Below are 7,319 nucleotides of genomic sequence, written 5' to 3' on the forward strand. Positions count from 1 at the left end.
ACCATCTATGATGAGATCTGGTGACCTCTTCTGGTGTGCAGGTGTACATGCAGGCAGAACACTATATATATATATATATATATATATATATAAATCTTAAAAATAAAAAAAATAAAATAAGGAACTAAAAGTAACAATAACATGAAATTCCTCAGAACTTGAGATTCGCAGAAAGCAACACAAAGGAATCATAAAGAAAAAAAAAAAAAAAAGAGATTGTGGCAAAGGATACAAAGTTTCCAGAGTAAGCAATCAAATGCCAAATGTTTGCAGAAAGTTAAAAGAAAGAAGTACTGGGGTGTCATTTATGAAGTGCAGCGGTCACAATGGAAGAATTTTTGGTATTTGGTCTCGACTGTTGTTACTTGATGGCGTTTAGAATCATCTAGGAGACAGTGGGCATTCCTGTGAGGACGTCTCTGGAGAGCGTAACTATGGGGGTGGGGTGAGGACCCGCCCTCCCCTCCCAGAAGGAAGCACCTGACATCAGAGATCAAAGGAGAAAGAAGTGCGCGTGTGCGGCCCTCATCCCCTCCTGGGTGAATGTATCTCCCCTCACCGATGTCAGCCTCCTAAACCTTCGGCTTTCTCAACATCAGCATCTTACAGGAGGGCTCCAGGCTGTCGGGATCTGAGTGGACCCACTGAGGCACCCGGCTTCCCGGCAGAGCACCTACTGGGTTCTCTGCCTCTCCAGAGCTCAAAGGGCAAAGGACCTTGTTGGGTCAGGCTCCTGTCATGGAAGACAAAGACAACCCAATAAATAGTTCTCTCTCTCTCTCTCTCTCTCTCTCTCTCTCTCTCTCTCTCTCTCTCTCTCTCTCTCTCTCTCTCTCTCTCTCTCTCTCTCACACACACACACACACACACACACACACACACACACACACACACACCTTTGCATATACACACATACACACACATTCTGTTCCTACAGAGAACCCTACACGTCTTCTATAAAGCACTGGGAGTTAGGAAATGGCCCATTAACTAGCATGCAACTCTGAAGTCACAGAACCTAGAAATGCTGGTGTTGCCGCCCAGTAGAGAAGCAAAGGCGAGGTCCTCAGTTTGAATTTCAATATCAACAAAACAAATAAAAAGCGGATCTTGCCGGGCGGTGGTGGCGCACGCCTTTAATCCCAGCATTCGGGAGGCAGAGCCAGGCGGATCTCTGTGAGTTCGAGGCCAGCCTGGGCTACAAAGCGAGTTCCAGGAAAGGCGCAAAGCTACACAAAGAAACCCTGTCTCGAAAAACCAAAAAAAAAAAAAAAAAAGCGGATCTTCTCCTCCGTACCATGAAGACCCTCATGTCACCGAGGAAGGAAGAAGGATGCCTGAGAAGACTCTGAAAGAACAGATTGGTCCTGGGGCCCTGGAGTGTGTGACCATTACACTGCGCCCTCTACCGGCCCATCGCAGCATGGCGGTCCATTCCTCACCAAAGCTAAGCGGGTTTATTCCCAGACTGCTTAGTCCCTAAACACATTAAAAGTTAGTCGGATAAAGCACAGGGACAAATAGCCAAACGAATGGAAACACATGAATATGAACCAATGGCTGAGGGGTCACCAACTGGATCAGGCCTTCTGAATGGGTGAGACAGTTGATTGGCTTGATCTGTTTGGGAGACATCCAGGCAGTGGGACCAGATCTTGTACTCATTGCATGAGTTGGCTGTTTGAAACCTGGGGCCTATGCCGGGTCGCTTGGCTCGGCCTGGGAGGAGGGGACTGGACCTACCTGGCTGGACTGAGTCTACCAGGTTGATCTCAGTCCGCGGAGGAGGCTTTGCCCCGGAGGAGGTGGGAATGGGGGGAACGGGAGGGGGGCGGGAGGGGGGAGAACAAGGGAATCCGTGGCTGATATGTAGCACTGAATTGTATTGCAAAATAAAAATAAAAAAAATTTTAAAAAAAAGTTAGTCACCACATTTTAAATATAATAACTACAGTCTTCTGTACATATTGTGGGTTTACATGTTAAAATAAATGTAAGGTACATTTTTAAATACAGTAATTTACAATTATTCTCTACATATTTTTAAAGTTTAAAAACTACTACATACTAACTTTCACTGGCTTCATTTTGAGTGTTGTGTTGTGGAAGAAAAAAAAATCCGAAGGTAAATGAACCGGATGATTTCTAAACTGCATGGTTATTACAATAATCAGCTGGAAGTTTGTGCTGATGAGTTTTTGCCAATTTGACACAAACCCAGACATACGCTCGGGTCGGGAATGGCTTCCCTCACGTTGGCCGGATGGGCATTTTCTTGATTGCTCACTGACGCAGGAGCACCCAGCTCACTGTGGGTGCTGCCATCCCTGAGCGGGTGGGCCTGAGCTGTATAAGAAAGGTAACTAACTGAGCAAGCCGGAGGAAGGAAGCCCAAAGGGCGCATCCCTACATGGTCTCCGCTTCCGTTCCTGCCTCTGGTTCCTGCTTTGAGTCGCTGCTTTGGTTCCCTCCGAGACAACCGTAACCTGTAATCCAAGTCAACCCTCTCCTCTCCACACTGCTTTCAGTCACACTGTCCATCCCGAGCGGAGACGCAAACGACAACCAGGGGCCTTGTCTGTGTTTGCCCTTCTGCCTGTCTGTGCTCTTCTGAAAATAGCCTTTGTTCAACAAGAACTACATTTCAAACCAGAATGTTATAAAAAAAAAAAAATCTATTTTTATATTACTTAGTGTCATGTTATTTCTTTCCTTTTAGTTTTTTACTTTAAATAATGGATAGTTAGCATTACTCAGGGGAAATGTTAAAAATCTGTACATGTTAATGGTCAAAATGAGGTTTTTCTTCCTTTTTTTTTTTTTTAACTAGCTCTGAATCCACTGATATTTCTCTGCAATGTTTTGCTCTTTCACCCTGATAACCCATAACTGGGAATTTACTATAATGGGCATCCATGTTTCCAGAACCTCCGTAGGGTCTGAGGACACAGTTGCTCTTTATCGAGATGGATTGAGTCCATCTCTGTGCAGCGTCCAGCAATCAAGCAAACGCAGTTTCAGCACTCTGAATTCTTTTAACAACACTCACAGGATCGCATGGCTTGGATTCAGGAAGACTCGCGCTGACCCTGATATTGCCGCTGGACAGACAGGGTGGTCTCTCACAACAGGGCATCTCAAAAATGGAGGAAGTGTTATAAGGGGAGGACCTCGGCCACCATTTATCCAACTGATTAGCGAAACTGAAATGGCCTTTGATTCCCCGCTTTAGCCTGTGGTGAAAAAGAAAAGATTCTAATTTACTGTGGTTAGGAGTATGAATTTATCCGGAGACAGAGGCAGAGCCAACTATCCCATATATAAATTACTATATATGAAAGGTATATTATATATAACTATTACATATATGTATTCACGGGGCTAGTACTACACTGCAGTTTAAGGAAGAAAAACAGGAAAGAATGGATACATTTATGCATTATGAACTATAATACATACAGATAGTGGATATTATAAGGGAATTTAAAATAAACTGCTGCTACATTTACTCTCATGAAATGACCTTCAAACTATAATGATAAGCAATCAGGTCAAAAAATGTTTTCCATCCTAAAAGTATACATACCAAAACAAAAAATCTTAATTCTGAAACAATGAACAGTGATCTTTAATGTGAATTTAGGTCTAACCAATGTTTAAGTTTTGGGGCAATGTTAGTATTCATCATTTAAGGAAATTGGAAAATTAAATGCTGTAGAAATAGAAACATCAAATTTCTGGCGAGTCCTAATTTCCTGTCCCCCCAAATCATGGCAGTATTATACCAAGCTGTATGCTTTCTAAACACTATCTGAGAAATTTTGCTCCCCATAGATTCTTGCCTGTGACATGAAAAACCCTACTCCAGTCTTAATTACGGAGGAAGTCCAATCGATGACAGAGAACACCTCTTGTATTATCTTGTTCATCCCACTTCAGAACAATAACAAGTGTCTTAATCCCATCGTTGAAGTTCTCTATTGTGATGGATTCACTATTTTGTTTTGATAATGGACTACTGTGTTTATGGGTATGGTAGTTTCATCATGACTAAAGATTCAGATATTAAAAACCTAAACCTGTGCTGGGCGGTGGCGCTCACCTTTAATCCCAGCACTGGGGAGGCAGAGCCAGGCAGAGCTCTGTGAGTTTGAGGCCAGCCTGGGCTACAGAGTGAGATAGATCCAGGATAGCCAGGGCTACACAGAGAAACCCTGTCTTGAAAAAATAAAAAAAAAACAAGTAAACAAAAACAAACAAACAAAAAAACCTAAACCCTATTCAGATAGCCATAGAACCTTGTCCTGTGATAACTCTGGATCTTTCATTTGGTAAGTGACCAAGAGAAAAATGGATTGTAGTTATTGTCAGATATGTATAGCACCGTGAGCAGTTAAAGGAAGTAAGGTTTCTCTGTGCTACATTAAGACCAACAGCATTTAGCTTTTACTGAACGTTTATAAATTGAGAATGTTAGGGAAAAAAAAAAAAACACTGGTGAATCCTGTCCCCAGAGATAATGTTCTCATGCACATATTTGAAAACTAGTTTATGTCAAATTTCAAGTGTCTGTAGAATCACTTAGCTGTGCATAATTTTAATTTTAATTTAATGGATAAATGTGAATTTGAGGATAAAGCTGAGAAAAATAATATACCTCTGTATTAGAAGCGGTTTCCAGCACAGCAGAATTTTTCAGAAGTGTGGATTGCTCCTCCAAGAATTGCTCAGTGAGGACGGCCAAGCACGATCGGGAATCAGAATTATGACATGGCATGAATTATGCCAGGCAATGACTCCTGGCAAGGTGACAGCAGAGAGGACTTTAATATCCCGTCATTAGATTTCAATAACGATAAGGTGCTTAATTCAATGATAGGAGGAATTAAAATACATATTTGTTGAGCCACAGCGTCACTGTCTACTCTCAATGGCCTTTCTTTTCGTTGGGACATCTATTTCAGGAAAGTGGAGGGTTACCTGCACCCGCCTCTCTCCATCTCTAAACATATTCACTTGGGAATAAAAAAGATAATCAGAGGTATAAAACCCACCACAATGAAGAAAACTATCAGGATGCGACCATGAAACTCTAGAAGAAGACGGAAAAAGTAAAATAAATGAATAAAAAGGATGAACTGGAACTCACAATGAACTGAATCCTGGCGATGAGAGTCCAGCAGACGAGGTCAAAGAGGTAGGTCGACATTCCGCAGGTGAGCGGAGAGGTGGTTCTTACCTCGCGGGCGAAGTTAGAAGCCTCCTCCCAGGCACTTAGCAGCAGATGAAAAGCACAGAAGCTTCTCACTTCAAGCCTGTCATCTCGGGATAACCGGCGCCACCTGAGCATCAGAACCTGTCAACTGAAGCTCCCGATTCCGGCTTTCTGGTTTCACGGCCGCTTACCCTGACACGGCGCTCCTGAACTTCACCACGCCGCCTACTTCTTCAGTGTGATCCCGACACCAAGATTTCATCGTGGACTGGCGGCCACACGATGGATAAAGGGTGAAAGAAATATAGTTCGTAGTACACAGTAAGAATTTAATATTAACTTTCACCAGGGACACGAAAGAAGAAATTAGAACTGTTTGAGGAAATAAAGGTGGCTGGTTTTTGTCTTACATGATGTGCACGCATATTGCAACGTAAGCTGACATTCCATGGATAGGTACAGTTCTATCTTTTCATGGATCACTTAAGAAAAAATTTTTAAATGGTCTTTTTTTTTTTTTATTCAACAAAACGGGATGCTGTCCCGGGACACACAGCTCTGCGGCAAAGCACAGGCTTAGTTTGCAAACGGCCATGGGATCCATCCTCCACCCATAAAACACGCACCTAAGTTGAACTGTGTTATTTCTTGCCAGACAGCAGATCAGTTTAACGCTCACGATCCTATTGGCCTGTCCACAAATGAACGTGGAGACGCAATCACTGTAAGTTGCATCTTAAGTTAGAGTTGCTGTCACGCCATGGTTTCGGTTGGAATTTTTTGTATTTCACAAACATGGAAGAAATACTGGCCCTGATCCTTCGGCGTTTCCAGTGTTTTTTTTCTGACCACTAGAGGGCAAGATGATCTAGCCGATTAGAGCAAACCCAATTTTACCCAACAGAGGGCACTAATCACCACACCAGGCAACCCGGCTGTGTGTCCCACCACAGGCCAGCTGCTCACCTGTGCCATTTCCCTGGGGGCAATTGAAGAGGGGAAGAAAGGCGCTGTCGGTGTTCACCGCCCGACGCCTCTGAAATTGCTAGGGAAGTAAGTTTGGTCAAACAATTTTATTCTCCTTAGAGTAAAGGAGTTTTTAAAGTCTGAAGGGAGAAAAAGGAAAGCCTCGAGTTTCTAAGAAGAGAAATTGTTCTCAAAGGGGGGAAAAAGAGAAAAGCCTGTGAACATCGTCTCCAATTCAAAGGGACGCGGCGCTCCGGCTTGCTCGTTCTGTAAACACGGAGCATGGGTTCGTCCTGGACAGCGAAGTCTTGAATCTGCAACATAAATAAGCCTCCTCCCTCCGGGGGAACAGAGGAAGGCCATCAGGGAAGGAGCTAGCAGCAGAGGGAAAAGGAGAGTCAGGAATGTCAGACCAACCTGGAGACAGCTCCACCGTCTGTGAGCAGGGCCAGCTTCCCGGATGCGCTTGCACGGGCGGGAGGGGAGGCGCATGCGCACCAATGCACAGGCCCCCCCTCCTATGCAATTCTCTTAAGAGTCTTATCATTATAAAATGAACCAAGTGAGAGATGACATTTCACTGTCCCTTTAAAATTCTGTACATTTGGCCTAGCGGTGGCAGCAGCGGCGGTGGCGCACGTCTTAAATCCCAGCACTCGGGAGGCAGAGGCAGTGTGCCTCTCTGTGAGTTCGAGGCCAACAGGCACCAAAAACCACACAGAGAAACCCTGTCTCAAAAAACAAAAATTAAAAAAATAAATAATCTGTGTGTTTTGGGTTGTTTGCACACCACCCCAACTCATATTTGAAGGTATATTTTTGAGTCTTCCCCCCCCAAAAAAAAAACCACTGTTGATTTCTTCGTTTTAAGAAAAAAAAATTAATTTTTCCTTCTTTTTAACCAATAGTTTAAAAGTATTAATTCTGTTAATGTTTTCTTTTTAAGAAAGAAAACTTGAGTTCGACTGGTGGGAGCACACGATGCTAATCTACGGCACCATGGCACAGTGAGTAAATAAAGAATTGTCTCTAACGCTGGTCTCACCAGCCGCTGAGAGCCGCGTCTCTATCCCGAGGAAGGATGGGCTGGCGGCCGAGAAGCCTGAGCTGAGGCCTTGGCAGTCCCCACCCAGCTTTG

General features: G+C 43.8%; 1 long non-coding RNA gene across 1 annotated transcript; it reads right to left on the minus strand.

Annotated features, from left to right (window-relative positions):
• Positions 1-1,940: 1,940 nt before the first annotated feature.
• Positions 1,941-6,621, minus strand: LOC128120025 (uncharacterized). Its single transcript, XR_008221755.1, has 3 exons — positions 5,150-6,621; positions 4,658-4,799; positions 1,941-3,233 (listed from the first exon to the last, which is right to left on the minus strand). It is a non-coding gene; the product is annotated as an uncharacterized LOC128120025 (long non-coding RNA).
• Between the last annotated feature and the right edge of the window lie 698 nt (positions 6,622-7,319).

This window comes from Peromyscus californicus, unplaced genomic scaffold (assembly GCF_007827085.1).
Source record: "Peromyscus californicus insignis strain IS unplaced genomic scaffold, ASM782708v3 Scaffold_24__1_contigs__length_46423439, whole genome shotgun sequence".
Classification (NCBI taxonomy): domain Eukaryota; kingdom Metazoa; phylum Chordata; class Mammalia; order Rodentia; family Cricetidae; genus Peromyscus; species Peromyscus californicus.